This window comes from Physeter macrocephalus, chromosome 2 (genome assembly GCF_002837175.3).
Source record: "Physeter macrocephalus isolate SW-GA chromosome 2, ASM283717v5, whole genome shotgun sequence".
Classification (NCBI taxonomy): domain Eukaryota; kingdom Metazoa; phylum Chordata; class Mammalia; order Artiodactyla; family Physeteridae; genus Physeter; species Physeter macrocephalus.
In genome coordinates this window covers 66,989,290-67,006,247 of record NC_041215.1, presented here as the reverse complement: position 1 = coordinate 67,006,247, position 16,958 = coordinate 66,989,290, and the positions used below count along the sequence as shown (strand labels likewise).

General features: G+C 40.3%; 1 pseudogene; it reads left to right on the top strand.

Annotated features, from left to right (window-relative positions):
* Positions 1-7,476: 7,476 nt before the first annotated feature.
* On the top strand, positions 7,477-8,034 carry LOC102993490 (transmembrane protein 126A-like; annotated as a pseudogene).
* The last annotated feature ends 8,924 nt before the right edge of the window (positions 8,035-16,958 follow it).

The following is a 16,958-nucleotide window of genomic DNA, read 5'->3' as shown; positions in this document are numbered from 1 at the left end:
GGCATGTGGGATCCTCCCGGACCGGGGCACGAACCCGTATACCCTGCATCGGCAGGCGGACTCTCAACCACTGCGCCACCAGGGAAGCCCAGAGGCTTTTTGTTTTTGAAAGAAAAATTTATTGTACATTTAACATAATACAGAATACTGTTCCCTGAGTTTGGGGAACAATACAATTATATGTGAATGCATACATTTAAAGACAAAGTCAAGCATAACAGAATTGAGATCTCAAGATGGCCTTATTGTTCATCTAGCCTGATCCCTTCACTTTAAAAGAGATGTAAGACTCAGAGACTCAAAGTAGGGTAGGTGAAACAAAACAACCTGGACCAGAACCTGACCCTTTGTCCAAGGTGCTTTTCCCTCCTCTACACAAAATGCATATGCGCATTGATGCAGCCAGTCATTCATTCAACAAATATTTACTTAGTGTTACTATGAGGCAGAAACTGCAAGGTATGAGATAAATTTCAGGAAGAATACTCCCTGTGTAGAAAAGAAACCTCAAACTCAGTAGTCTTCAGGACTATGCAGATAAAACTAGGCTGGGTGGATGTAAGACAGAGGAAATGGAGGTGCCCATGGCAGACTAGAGAGTTCAGGCTCCTACTAAAGGCGTTCACTGGCTTTGGTTTTTGATGTTTAATTTAAACACTGTGCTGGCCCAATCAAATAGCAGAAAGCATAATTGGATTTAGCCATTTGGTACCAGTTCTCAACCCCTAACTACAGTTACAGCTTTGATTTTGCTACCAGTGCTGAGATATCTGGGCTAACTCTGGTTCCTTAACATGATACAATGTATATGTAATTTAAGTATATTTGCGAAGAATTAAGTATAAATTCAGTTATTCATGAGCACTAATGGCTTCAACTAAAGCAGATCATTTTATTTTTAAATATGGCAAACAAATCCATTCATCTAGATGTCATATCTGTGTACAAGTAGATAATAGTCTCACTGTTTTTTCCAACAAAGTCATATTGAGGTTTGACAGAGACTATATACAGCATCCTAATGCACTATCCGTCTTCTAGGTCATACTGCCTGAGCATCAGGGCAGCTTGGACTGCAGTCTGGACCTGCTATCGGGTCCTTTCCTGTTCTGGGCAGCATATACCACACCGTGGTATATGGCATCCTTCCAAGACACCAATAAATGGTTCACAGTGTATGACTATGTATGGTATGTGTTGACACCAGTATTCAAATAAGCCTGCTAGGTGCAGTGCCTCTTTATTAGTGATAGGACGTGTAGGTCAACAATTTGTCATTTATATTAAAGATTTTCCCACATGTTCCAGTTCATTGGATCTTTAAAAACATCACCCATGTGGTGGGTCCTTGAAACTTCGAGGGTTTTATCATCTACCCTCTAGCATATATGTGTCTTACCAGGACAATCTAAATAGTTGCTGCCTCCTGCTCACCAGTTCTGATTACCATGGCACCATCAGCGTTGTCAACCAGCAATCATGCTGGTTCTGTGCAATATCAAGACGATCAAGGTCTCTGTGGACTATATTGTGACAGAGGACAGATTTAACCCGGTCCTGGGGTAAGACAGACAATGAATACTATGGATTTTCTACATAACAGCAAACTGCTTTTGATCCTTATTATTTATGGGGATTGAGAAAAAATACATTTGTCTGCTCAAAAGTGCCAGCAGCTGTGATAATCTGTTCTAGGAAAATACTACATCTGGTATAGCAGTTGTGATTGTGACGACCACTTGTTTATGTTTATTTTGGTCCATTGTCATTCACCATGATCTCTGTAGTTTTTGCAGTGGCCAAATAGGTAAACTGAAGGGGGTATCCTTCCATCCTTCAAATCTTTGATAGTGGTGCTAATTTTTGAAATTCCGTCTGTGACATAATACTGCAGATTTAGGGACTTCCTCTTGCCCTTTCCAAACACTGTTGCCCTTATTCCTTTGGCCAAAGAACAAAATCTTGATTGCACTATGGGAATGGGCAATAACTGCACAGATGGTCTGTGGACCCATTGGACCACTCTGGGATGGATGCGGGCCAGGAGTCCACTCATTGTCTAGCTTGCATGAGCCTTCTCTAATGAAGGGTCCAGTGGCGTTTTAGATTTCTTGCTGTCAGAGTCAACTCAGACCCTGTGCCTAACAGCCCCTTGAATCGTCTGGGTATTCTCCTTTCCCCAGTACATACTTAGTCTGGTAACTAATTTCAGATTCCTTTGGGAATCAGGGAATATTTACTACATATAATTACAGTGGTATTTCAGGATTCTTCCTTGAGGGGACCTGGCCTCTTCATTAGTCAGTGAGCTCTGGTTCTGAGACTGAGCTCAGGGTCTGAGAATTGATTTACATCTAGAAAATGGGTGAGTGTGTGATTTTTCCATCATGGTGGCTGACACCAGTTTTTTGCTTGCTGAATTTCAATTTCTGGTTATACAGATGACACAAAACTCTAGTTGGCTGCCCATCCATCTTGCTCCCACGATCTATTAACAATTCCCACAGATCCCTATGGGTTAAGACACTCTGATTGTCACTCTGGCCTTGCTGTCCATTTCAATAATGATGTCCACCCTATTTCTGCAGAGTCTAAATTGCCTCTGCTATTTTAGAATCCTATCAATTCCAGTAATATCAGGGAAACCAGTTCCAATATAGTATCTCTCACCATCAGTCAGCAGCCACAGCCAAGCTTCTCCACCATGTTGTGCTTCCCTTCATCATGCATTCTTTATTGACTGAGTGGAAGAGTGTCTTTGGGGCCTCCTCAGAGATGATAGACAGGTGGAGGTTTCTTTGATCTAACATAAATCCATTACAACATTCCCACCTCTCTCTCTGAGCCTTTTGATCCTTTTCCCAATACTCTGCCAAAGCAGTTTTATACCTGATTTACTTTGGTCAGGTCCAAGCTTCAAAGAGTGATCCCAGCAGTGTATTAGGACCAATTGTTTTTGTCCTTGCTAAGACATCGAACCCTGTATCATGGGAGAGTGTTCCAATGTCAATAAATTCTCCCCTCTCCAGCCTTACACTCTAACCTCATATACGAGTACCCTCAAGATCTACTCCTACACTTGTTCCCTTAGTTTCTGTATTGCAATTCTTTAGCTGTGCTGTTTCTTCCCGGAGCAAGGAGCATGTATCCCCCTGTGGTGGTGCTGTGACCTAAACATTCCTAGCATTACAGCTCTGACACCACAGGATAGGAACCAATGTTCTGCTATTATACACACACTTTATTAGTATACATCTGCTGTATTCATGTATGCACTTATAGAGCAGAGAAATAACCTTCTGATGGGTCCAGTCTAGAGTGGTGAGGGGGACAGGGTCTGAACACAAGAGGAAGGAGCGTATATTATGAGGCATCTTCCTCGGATGAGGTTTTTGTAGGGTCTCTCTGTCAGGGTTTCTCAACAGTAGCACTATTGGCATACGGGCTGGGCAATTCTTTCTTGTTGGGGACATCGCAGGTTGTTAACAGTGTCCCTGGCCTCTTTCTAGTAGATGCCAATGGCACCTCCCTCCCCCGGTTTGGATCACCACATCTTCCCGGTGAGAACCACTGCTTCGATGATTGGACCCAGGCTCTTGCAGATGTCTCTTGGGTGATGGCAGGATTCCTCGGGGTGCAGGTGAGGTGAGGTGTTGTTGGTCTCTTCCTCTGCACGTGAGGTAGCTGCAGCAGTGGCTGGAGCAAAAATGTGGGCTAAGAAGATATAAGCTAGGACATAAAATATGTCTGACCTAAAGGTAGATCATATGTGCTCATTTCACAGAAGTGAACACTGAGGCTCAGGAAGGCAAAACAACTTAGGCTGATACATTTAAGTTTGATGCCCTGGGCATAAAGATGAATAAGACACAGTTCCTCTCCTCAAGGAATACTCGGTCCAGCAGCTGTGAAGGATTATATAATTAATCATTGCACATAAGTGTTGATGAGGTCATATAACCAACAATTAACAAAGCTGAAAACAGAATGAGGTAAAGCTGAAAACAGAATGAGGTATATTCATGTTAGTACCATTTAGATATGCCTCAGGATTTTATCATGTTTACTGCATGCTAGAATTTTTGCTAAATAAATAATTTGTGTACCTGGTATCATTTAACATTCATAGAAATGTAACCAAGTAGGCAGTCTCGTTCCCATTTTTCAGATAATGAGGTGGCCATTTCTTATACACCTTCATGTGACCTAGACACATTGCGCTTAAAGAGACGCTGCTCTGTAGAGGAGGATGACCTCAGACTGATAAAATCAATGCAGACAAGCACGGAGATGCAGGCACAAGATAATGCAGCCGGTGGCGGGACACAGCAGGACCCAATGACCCTTTGCATTAGGTCCATCTTCATCCTCCAACAGCCTGACTAATTAAGATATGGGCTGATACTAAGTAGCTCAACTCTTTTTAACAGTGGCTTGTGAAACTGTGGAAACTATCTAAAAATATAGAACTACTGTGAGAGAAATAATGTTGTTACAGGGGAATTGATAACCAAGGATAAAGGGAAGGGGAAGAAATAGCGAGTTGGAGCTAATTACCAGGGAAAGCCCCCTGACACTGAGAATGGTGGGCCAGGATGACGGTCTCCTGAGGGGCGTGGCAGAATCACCATCAGTTAGTACATTTAAAAATAGGCAACAGAGCACTAGATACAGGACTAGTGGGAATAATCTCGCATTAGGCAGGAACGGAGGCAATTGACTAAGTGACCTAATATTAAGAGCTTTCTTTCTCATGAATTTCTAGAATTCTAAAAAGAAAATAAAACCTTATAGGCTGTATACAGAAACGTGGGTACCTAATGACTGGAGATGCCTAAATATAGCCCCAAATTATTCATAAATGGAAAATGAGAGCAGCCGTGCCCCAGTTGAAGCATAATAGGAGGGTCAGAGGAGATGTAGGAGCTGGACAGGGAGAGTGGAAACATTGTCAGGAGTCAGATTTCTCTGATGCATGCTCACAGGGCTGTGCCCAAGTACACCTGGGCTGGGAGAAGACTGTATTCGTTAATTACCGAGAGGTGTCTTTTCCTTTCCTCTTTCAGTCCTACTTTCCCATGATGTCAGATGGAGATCGCAAAGACCACCCTTTGTGGACTCCTATATCATCCATATCTTCCAAGTTGGCACTCTCCTTTCCTTAAAACTGATGACTGGCATGATCTCAAAGCACTGCTTCCCAATTCAAGGTCCAAAGCTTGACTCTCAGCCACTGGAGCCTTGCTAAAAATGCAGATTTCAAGATCTCCCTGGGAGCCCATGGCATCTGGATGTTTGTGAACACATGAATCTGCATTTTTAAAAAGTTTCCCTCAGTAAGTCTTACATGCAGCATTAAGTTGGAGAAACTCTGCCTGGGGAAGGGCAGGCTGGCTAAACAAAAAGAAACCACAGGGAAGGGAAGTGCAGCCCAATCATTCTCCCCTCTTTCCTCATTTGCTTTCCCTGATTTTTCTTTACTCCCAACCAAAAGAGACCTCCTTAAACTTCTGTATCACTCTTGTACTTATAAGTATCTGTTTACACACCTATAATTTATATTTTACCTACTTTCAGAAAGACTTTAATATAATTTTCTTATATTTCTAATATGCTGGTTATGATTTCTCTGCTTTGTATTTGTGGCACTGTTTTAATAAACCCTCTAGAGGACAGGGATTAAGACTTAGCCATCTTTCTATCCTTCTCCATTGTGTGGAAAAGAGTAGATTTATTTTTCAATGCGACTAAGCACATCTGGAAAAAGTAATAAAAATCAGGCTTGCATTAGAAACCCAGGGTGTGTCAGCTTTGCCAATGTGAGAAGGCATGGTCTGGAGGCTGGACACTGAGCTTGGTGTCGAGACCTGGCTTTTGTTTCAGCTCCATCAACCATCACGTATGAACATTTCAGCCAGTCCTGCAGCCTCCCAGTTTATCTTCCTGTAAGCAGGGATAACAATCACTTTCTTACTTCTCTCACAAAGCAGCTGAGACAGTAAGCATGATAATATCACTATTTCATATCACTTTTCGCTTAGGAAAGCTAAAAACGACATCAACATTATCAGCATCATCATTTCACAATCTACAAAGCATTGAACAGGAGTTCAGTCTGGGTTCCCCAGAGAAAATTATTTTCCCTCATCCCAGAACATGCAAGATAAAACAGTAAAAAACAAAGATTTCAGGAATTACATCTAGTTGAAATGTATATCAGTGGTCGGTCTTCTAATTCCCCAGATAATGCTAGATCTTGAGACAAGGAAAATAATTGACGTTTAATTTTTGACATGCTACCTAATGAACAGCTAAGCCATTTTCATAGAAGGCAAAATTACAGCACTGCTGCTGGTATGCGGCTCCTATATCTAAAGTTAATTGGATTTTCCATTATGATGAGGCTTGTTTTTCAGAACTGAATCTCTCAGTCTCTTTCAATTGCTCTGAGTTGGTGAGACAGGAAATATATAGGGCATGGATTGGGGAGGTATCTCATGAGGTCAAAGAATCCCAAGTATACTGAAGCATCACAGTGTGCAAGCAGAAACTAGGATTTGTGTAGAATGTATGTCTTCTCAAAATGAAGTTTTTCAGGAGGGAAAATTGACTACTTGTTACTGTAGTCTCTCTCTCTCTCTCTCTCTCTCTCCTAGACAGTAATGTGTTTTAGCTCCATTAAGATATTGAGTGTTATCTGTGCAGACTGGAACAAAATAACCAGACCAACTTTTTTTTTTTTTCCCTAGTCCAATTGATTGCTCTACAGATTACGTAATTTAGCATCAGTTTGCTCTCTCTGGTGTTTTGAAACATGAAAAGAGCTTTCAAAGTGAGAGAACCGATTTGAAAAAAGCTTCAGCACCACTGTTGGGCCAGGAGACAATGGGGCTTTCCCGGTTGTGAAATGGCAACTCACACTGTCAACTTGAAAATCACAATGAACAAGGGTGTGGCTGCATATATGCCAGCAACCTCAAAGAACCAGAGAATGGGTCTCTGGGGAGGTGAACAGCCAGCCCAGTGAGCTCAGGGCCCATGAAGTGGTTGGGAGAGTCGCTTGGTCTGGGCTTCCACACAGGAAAGAACTTCTGTTTGAAGTTTTGACATTCTCTATGAAAAAAGACTACGTGTTAAGTACTTTCTGGTTGTATGATAACCTTATTGACAATTATGTGCAATTATTTATTATACACTATTCCACAGTTTGCTGGACTGAGAATTCCTTGAGGGAGAGTATTATGTCTTAATCACCTTTATGCCCAGTGCAGTGTATCAAACTTGTGCATCAACTTAAGTTTTTAAAATATCTATTCCTTTGTGTTAAGGACGTTCATTTCTTAAGTCTGAACCCTAAAAATATGCTGAAGGAGGGCTGCACCTGGATGAGCTGGGCAAAGGTTGGAGTGAGCCCTCACACGGCAGAAGAAGACTAGAGGAAGCAGCGAGTGCTGGGTGGAAAGAGTAAGGCTCAAGATGGAAAATCATGAACCAGACGATACTGTCAAGGTGAACTTGATATCATAACCAGGAAAATTAACCAACTTCCGGAAGCAGAAAGGAATCTGCTTGAAAATGGATCAACATATATTGGACTTAATGCTGCTCTCTGTGGCCTAATAGCAAATGGTCTTTTTTGATGCATCTTACCTGTGACACAGTCTCATATAGCTGCTGGTTTACCAATGGCAGTGATCCCATTTTTGATGGCACATGTATCTTACAAAGGTTTTGTGATTTGCATAGCGAAACTTGTACCATAACACATGGTGGATTGGTTGGTCTTGTTTTTGGTGGCCTGTACCCTGTTTTCTTGGCTATCCCTTGTGAATGGTGGCCTAACCAGGTATAACTCAGCCCTGCTACCCGAGAAAGGAAACAGATTACTGGATTAGGATGACTAAACCTGTCTTTAGAAAGATGTTATTTCTAATTTTGCTCCAGACTGGGCTTGCAGCATACCTTGGGTCTAGACAATATAAACTACTTATAAAGGCTCTTTAGATACCTGAACCTGGCCTAGAAATTCAGTAATTGTTAAGCACATCTGTACACAAAAATAAAGATTGTAAAAATAACCTACATCTAAGTATGAATAAACAGAGACATAATTTTAAAAAATATACCATAACTTTGTTAACCTTATTATGGTATTTCTTATGTTTTTAAGTCACAAGGAGTCTAAAAATAAAGTGACATGGACCCCTCTAGACTTCCAACAACCCTGACCACACATGGAGGCGCTGCACCAACTGACATCAATGAGGAGAGCGTCGATACGGGCTCTTGAAGATGGAAAAAAGCTGCGAGAGACAAATTAGGGGGACGGCTGGTGAAAGCCATGGATAGACTTAGCCAGATTCCAAAATGTTTTAAAAGTATTTCTCCAAATATCTGTCTTTTAATGTCCTAAAAACAAAAATATTGCCTCCGTCTATGTCAACTTTTACGTTAAACTTAAGTATTTGTTCTACTGCTTTATGGAAGAAAGAATACAAGAACATTGCCTGGCACTTGGATAACTTAAAACAATTAAATAGCAAATTGATGAAACTATAAACCTAATTGACAGTGGGCTCCAGACTGAGAATTGCAGTTCAATTCCAATTCTTTCATTGCAAAGCTTAGTTTAACCATGCAATAGCCACAAAACTTTTATTTAGATAGCACTTTACAGTTTATAAGGCATGCTCACGCATATTATCTCAAGTACCCCCAATAGAAGAATATTACATAATGGCTAGAGGGACACATTTGGCCTTTATTTTAAGGGGCAAAATTATCTTAGCCATATCTTTGGGGACTGATAATTCCACACTGCGGATGGAAATCTGAAGGTAGAGACAAGAACTCCAAATCCTGTGGAATCTAGAAAAAGCCAGACTAACTATACAGATGTCAAGGTATACTCTAGGTCTATATGTACATATCTAATTTCAGCAAGCTCAAACAACAAGCTGCCAAGGGCTGTCTGAATTCTGAGATTGTAATCTAGAAGTCAAAACTCAAAGCAAGAAAGACAGGTGAGTTTCTACTTTCCCCACTCATCTCCTGGGTGGGTGGCACAGTGACATGCCAGGCTGTATGTTCCCTCCTCCCCACATCAGGGCCCACTTAGCATCACCCAATTGCAAACCGCTACTCTCAATTTTTAGGGAAACCAAATAGTTTAAACTTCTCTGCAAAGACAATACACTACTAGAAAAGTGTCTACTGTTTCCTTGGTGTTTAGTAGATTAAAAGATACTCCTTGTTCCTTTAGCCTTGCATTTTTGGAAAGTTTCTCACTTCAGATTTGGAAAGCGACAAGGAGATCTCAATAGTTTTTAAAAGTCTCAGAAATAAGTTCCTGTAGTGACAGTACCTTTTAAGAGCCTCCATCTTGTCTTCTGCACTTTTAGAGTGCAGAAGGACATAACAAGTCCATTTTAACACTCTATTTCTTTTGGTCTCTAATAGGAAGTTAAATTAAGAATATTAAATCCCCATATTTTTCTTCAAGGAGTTTTATGGGTTCAGGTGTTATTTTTAAGTCTTTAATCCATTTTGAGTTTATTTTTGTATATGGTATGAGAAAATGGTCTAGTTTCATTCTTTTACATGTAGCTGTCCTGTTTTCCCAACACCACTTATATATTACATCTTCTCTATCCATTCATCTGTTGATGGGCACTTGGGTTGCTTCTATATCTTGGCTATTGTAAATAATGCTGCTATGAACATTGGGGTGCATGCATCATTTTGAATCAGTGTTTCCATTTTTCCTCAGATATACACCCAGGAGTGGAATTGCTGGATCACATAGTAGTTCTATTTTTAGTTTTTTGAGTAACCTCCATGATAAATAGATAAAGAAGATGTCACATATATACACACACACACGTGTGTGTGTGTGTGTGTGTGTGTGTGTAATGGAATACTACTCAGCCAAAGGAAAAAAAAAAGAGTGAAATTTTACCATTTGCCACATGAATGGACCTTGGAGGGCACTATGCTTAGTAAAATAAGTCAGACAAAGACAAATACTGTATGTTATCACTTATATGTGGACCCTAAAAAGTAAAATAAATGAATGAATATAACAAAACAGAAAGAGGCTCATCAATATAGAGAACAAACTAGTGTTTGCCATGGAGGAGGGGGGTTGGGGAATGGAGAAAATAGGTAAAGAGGATTAACAGGTTAAAACTACCAGTTATAAGATAAATAAGTCACAAGGATGTAATGTACAACACAGGGAATACAGTCAATAATATTATAAGAACTTTGGTGTGTAAGCTATAGAAATATCGGACAACAATGTTGTACACCTGAAAGTAATATAAGATTTTAAGTCAACTATACTTCAATAAAAATGTTAAATCCTCTCTATGTACTCAAAATTTTGAGAAGTAAATTCAAGATGGCAGCATTCATGAGTCTGTTTTCCTCGCTTAGGTACCCAGATGTTGAACCTGGGCTGCTTACAGTCCTACTTTAAATTTTTTTTTTTTTTTTTTTTTTTCTTGCTCACGGGCCCAGCCGCTCCGCGGCATGTGGGATCTTCCCGGACCGGGGCACGAACCCGTGTCCCCTGCATTGGCAGGCGGATTCTCAACCACTGCGCCACCAGGGAAGCCCTACAGTCCTACTTTAAATATTTGCTCCTTGAGTTTTTCTCACTCCTTTCTTATCTGTGATCTCACTGCCATGTCTTACCCTTCTCACATATCTGCTCTGGTCCTGGATTGTCTTTCTCAGCCCTGGTTTTACTTCCAGATCATCAGGCACTCTCTCAAATCTTACTGAAATGCCATGTCATATTTCAACCACTTCCAGAAAGCCTTTCAACTAATCAAAAGGGAGAGGGTATTTTGTTCAAACCACACAATTTTCAAAATACACACCTGTCACTGTTCCTGCCTACTTTGTTTTGGTGTAATGGAAATAGTGTACATGGGCCTAATTTTTATCTTTTTCATTAATAAAACTGATTCAATTACCATTGCTTTTCCCACCCTCAATGGGTCTACATGAAGTAAACATTTTTTTGCAGTTTTCCCAAGAGTATCTTAGTCTTCTTGTTTAAATATTCAAATTCTTATTCACACCTCCAGATAACCACCATATTATGACAGGCAATACATAGTCATTCATTATCAATGTTTATCAAATGTAATTATCAATATATACTTGTTAGCAGCCTCTTATCCTGTACAAGCCTCATCTAGCATCTTGTCCATACATGAATCAATCTTAGCTAAAAGTAAGACATGGTGACCAAAAGCAAGGTCCAAAACTCTTGTCAAGAGTTTCTGATGCAGCACAGCTCCACTGGGAAGAAGCATGAAGGACAATACAAAAATAGTTCTAGAGCAAGAGCTCAAGTGAACAAACAGAAAATAGGATGGTGGAAGGAGATGCTTTTAAAATACTTGAGGGAGAACCTTAATTAATGTGGCACGGATATTTCATTACCTCAACCAGCCAACATTTATTGAGCACCTAGGGATAAAGGTGAAAATGACATAATTCCTGTCCCCAAGGATATCACATTTTAGTGGAAAAGACTGACACTGGAAACAGAAATTTAGAACCTTCTAAGGCATTTCAGAAAACTATTGTTCTTCCTATCTTGCATGGAAAGAAACCAGCTAAATCTTAAGGACTCTGCGGATTACAAGACTAATACATAGGAACACATTGGCCAGGATCCACACAGAAAGCAGGAAGATGAAAGGGAAGTGGTTTTCAAAGTGCTTAAGAAGGAGAAATTAGTCACAGATTTCCTCTTATCCACGGGAGCTCCTCACAAGTTTCTGATAATATTCTTAATACATAAAGTTGCATTTTAGTCAGACAACTGGAAAATAATAATTTCTTGTGGACCAGCTGAGTATTTTCCATGAAAACTTAGTATGAAAAGAACATAACACAATCTTTAATTATTAAAGTGGTAAGAAAATAGTAAATACTGGGTGTAGTGGTGGTTGTGCATATGTGTATGTGTGTGTGCACGCTCATGTGTGTATAATAAATCAGTATCCCATTTATTCTGAACATATCTCCATTTTGTTCCTATATCAAGTTATATGAACCCAGATTCTTGATCAAAAGAAGCCCTGACTAGATAAACATTAAAAACTATGTTGTAACATGTTACATTTGTTACTATGTTGTAACAAATGCAACAAGAAAGTATCATTTTTTTTTCCTGAGTATACCTTGATACTCCCTGGAGAAATGCACAGTCCCCATGTGAGGTTCTCTGCTTTCCTAGGAGATTTCCCTAAATTGCAGTCTTATTTATCAAAAAACAATATCTTAGGATAACTTCCATGGTGGCGCAGTGGTTAAGAATCCACCTGCTAATGCAGGGGACATGGGTTCAACTCCTGGTCCAGGAAGATCCCACATGCCGTGGAGCAACTAAGCCCATGCGCCACAACTACTGAGCCCACACGCCACAACTACTGAAGCCCGTGCACCTAGAGCCCGTGCTCTGCAACAAGAGAAGCCACCGCAGTAAGTCCGCGCACCGCAATGAAGAGTAGCCCCCGCCCGCCGCAACTAGAGAAAGCCCACATGCAGCAACGAAGACCCAACACAGCCAAAAATAAATAAATAAATAAATAAAAACAAAAAAACCAATATCTTAGTGTGTGTTCTAGAATTAGGAGTTCAAGTACATCAACATGAAAGCTTTTGCATTTAATATCCTAAATTAAATAGATTATAAACTTAGAACAGTATTTCTCTGCCTTTCTTTTTCAGTTCATCCCTGAGCATAGTTAGTATTCACTTAGTATTTATGAGTGATAATCCCTAGCAGTGTGTGGCAAAGATTTGAATGTGATTTCACACAGACAAGAGTCATACATCATGCACACAGCATGTATACTATTTACCTGCTAAAGTTGTTTCTTGAATGGGATATATAAATATTTGGAGAAAAGTCACTAGAACTCATTATCCTCAGCTGGCATTACCATTCTTTTTTCTCCTAATTATTTATTTATTTATTGGCTGCATTGCGTCTTCTTTGCTGTGTGCAGCCTTTCTCTAGATGCAGTGAGCGGGGGCTACTCTTTGTTACAGTGCTCGGGCTTCTCATTGTGGTGGCTTCTCTTGTTGAGGAGCACGGGCTCTAGGCTCATGGGCTTCAGTAGTTGTTGCTCGCAGGTTCTAGAGCTCAGGCTCAGTAGTTGTGGCACACGGGCTTAGTTGCTCCGCGGCATGTGGGATCTTCCCGGACCAGGGCTCTAACCCGTGTCCCCTGCATTGGCAGGCGGATTCTTAACCATTGCACCACCAGGGAAGTCCCTATCATTCATTTATTGATTCATTCAAATATTTATTGAGCTCCTGCTATGATCCAGATACTCTTTTTGCCTACCCAACAGCAATGTTCCCCTTCTTCCTCCCAAATTTAGTCCTAATATCTACTCTTGCCCTACATGGCTCAGCTGAAACCCAATTGGTTTAAAGCAATTTTGATTTCATTTCCCTTGCAAAGGATTGTTTTCATAAAGGGTACTAATCTCAGCACTGGCCAACAGAAATTGAGAGGAAGTCTGTTTGGGGTAGGGGGAGCTTCTGAAAAAGGTTTCTTTGTGCTTAAGAGTTGCATGAGAAAAAGAAACTGTCTGTGATAATTTTATGTGTACCCTTGGCTAGGCTATAGTACCCAGTTATTCAGTTAAACAGTCATCTAGGCATTGCTGTGAAAGTATTTTGTAGATGTGGTTACCATCTACAACCAGTTGATTTTAGGTAAAGAGAGTTATGCTTGATAATCTGAGTGGGCTTCCAATCAATTGAAAGATTTTACGAGCAAAACTGTTTCCCGGAGGAAGAAGACATTCTGCATTAAGCCTGCAGCAACAGCTCCTGTTTGAGAGTTTCCAGACTATCCTACAAATTCCAGACTTGCCAGCCACCACAATCACGTAAAACAATTATTTGAAATCTCTCTAGCTAGCTAGCTAGCCTTCTGGTTCTGTTTCTTGGAGAACTATGACTAACACACTGTACTTTTTTCCAGTCTGGAAATTCAGATGAAAGAGTGAAAACATGGGAAGAACCTGGGTCTTCTATAATGTGATTTAACTTCTGAGTTAATCAGTCTTAGAGCCTCCCTTATTTGGGACTCCTTGTGATGAGAGAAAAGAAATCCTTTTATTCTTTATGCCATTTCGAGTTGGGTCATCTGTTACCTGAAGCTGAAAGCAGCCATACTAATACAGAAACCATCAGAAGACAATTAGTAAATAATAAAAATTAGTCAACTCCAGAGTGTTTAAGATAATGACATATTGGTATTTGGGTCACTTTCCTTCAGATAACAAAGAACTTACTTTCACTGGCTAGAAGGTCAGATTAATGAGTGCATTTAAGATTCCAGAAACTAATAATGATCTCTTTATAGGTGCGATATAAAAGTGGGAACAGAGGTGCAGTGAAGAGATCTTCTCCTGTGGGGACAGGCTGTTTCATTCTATGGAAGAAATCTTGAAAACATTATTCATCTTCAGAAAATAGTACAACAGTGCTCACTCCTTTTGGAAATTATTGAATAACTACCTTGTTCTTTATTTTACACTTTTGAGGCCCTTCCACAAAAGGATCATCTGCCTCAGTCCTTATTTTAATGTCTCATAACTGACTGTTTTAGTTCTAGTTCACCCTTGAGATTACAGCTACAGTTAAATTACAAACAGCTGTGGTTCCTGCCCCAAGAATATGTGTAGGTGTGCATGAAATGCTTAGTATCTTCCGCAGGGAACAGGTGTGCCATGGGCAGCGTACACCAGAGCAAAATAAATTTACTCTTGGGCTCAAGCTATGTAATCTAGTTGCTAAGGTTTGGTTTTTGAGTTACACACGTAGGAAAACAGGTATAGGACTGAAATGCTGAAAGACTTAAAAAGAGAAGCCTACATTTCCATGATGGCATTATCTTCACAAGCTAATTATTTCCTAAAAAAAATTCAGTTACTTTGAATAGCAACTATACAGATGTGCAAAACAGTAGGTGGGAGCCTGAGAGGAGTAACAGACAGAGATTTGCAGGGTTTTCTCTCCCAGGGACCTGCTCAGTATGCTGGAAGGACATTGCCACTGCATGCAATCTTCAAAACTTGTTTGAACTTTTGTAGGGTTTGGTTTTAAATGGAAGTTTAAAAGATAGCTTTTTAAAAGAAAGTTTTGTGCTTTTTTAAAGCAACACGCTAGACTTTACAACATACATTTAAACTGCACTCATTTTCCCTTTCTGTTCAGTAATAAAATGGTGCCTGTATTTACTGAGCACTTACCATCTACTCCATGTGCTAAGACACAAAGAGGGAAAAAATGCAATGATTTCCAGTGCAACAGGATACTGTAAAAAAATGAAAAACTCTCTCCTATGGAGTAACAGTCTGCATCATTTCCTTAAACAAATGCACAAGGAAACATCACATTATGGCCAAAGTCTCTTTCCTTCGCTGATTCGGGTCCCACCAGAAACAAAGGATGGTCTTAGGGCCCCTTTGAACTGTGCCAAGGCATGAGTCCTAGAAAAAATGCAACTCCCAAGTCTCATACATCAGTCTTCAAGGTATACAGGTCACTTGGGAAGAGGATCAAATGCTTTCTTTCCTAGTGGGTTAGTTTGATCTTAGTCCTAAGATCCCCCCATCACAAAGGAGAAGAACTTAAGTTCTTTGAAATAACATATTAACCTATATAGAAATTAACCCATCTACTTCAGTGTTCTCAAAATGTGGCCCATTGACCATGTGCATTAGAATCTGTGGGATACTCAGTGAAATGCCACATTGCTGGGCGTGTAGGACTTTCATGTCTAACAAGCTCCACAGGTGACTCTCATGTTCACTACTGAAGTTAACTAATAGATAAACACTGATGCCGGGACAGATACCTTCTTCACTGGATTCACTGACCCCATACGAGGACCTAGATGGACTACATCAACCAGGATCTCTCCTTCTCTGCGTTCTGGTTGGCTCTGGCCAACGGACCTTGGAAACCTTTGAGGAAAGAAGAGGCATGACAGAGGTATTTATTTCCTGGGCTTCCTCTGCTATGTTGCCTGGAGACTGCCTTCTGTAACCCATAGGACTTTCTTTTTTCCCAATTCCTATCCTACAGTGACTCACACTTCTTGTCCATTTGGGCCCACATGTGGTAACATCTCCTCTTATGTTACTTGCCTTGGAGTACTGCTCTGCTCCCCTGACCCTGCTTGCTCTTTCAAAACAGTCCCTTTGTAAATAAACTCTCCTCCAATCTAATGTGAGTATGCTGTTTGCTTTCTCTAGGAATCTTGACTGAAACAGATATATCTAGTAATATTTTGTAACTAATAATATTTTGTTTTGCAAATTGCTTTTACTTTTTGATCTTTACAACAAAATATGATGTAAGTAAAGCAGATTTTTTTCTTTCAAATCACCATTTTATGACTAAGAAAACTGAGGTTAAATAGTTGTTAAAAGTTCACCCTGCTTGTCAGTGGGGGAACCAGAGAGCAAGTCTGGTTTACTGACTGAATTTAGAGCTCTTTGCACGGCATCAGGCAGCTAGTCCCCTTGCTTCCCCACCACATGTCGTATAACCTTATACCATCACCTGATACAAGTGCAATCAAAATGACATCTTTTAGGTAACAGTGAACAATGAAAGAAATAATTCAGTGTAATCCATGTATTCATTTCAATTGAGGCTAAGACACAGACACCCAAAAAGTGGGAGAGGAATTTTCCCATAGGAGGTGGGCTTCTCTGTATTTGCATGTATGGTCATGCGCAGCCTGCTTTGAGAGAGCTTGGTCCTGAGGATCTTTCCATCCAAAAGTGACTTACCTACCCCTTCTTGGGGCACCCTCTGTATTCTGAGCCAAACTTCTTACAGTGTCTCCAACACTTTTTCTCTGTATGTAGCTCTTCCTTTAGATTGGCAGCTCCCTCATGGCA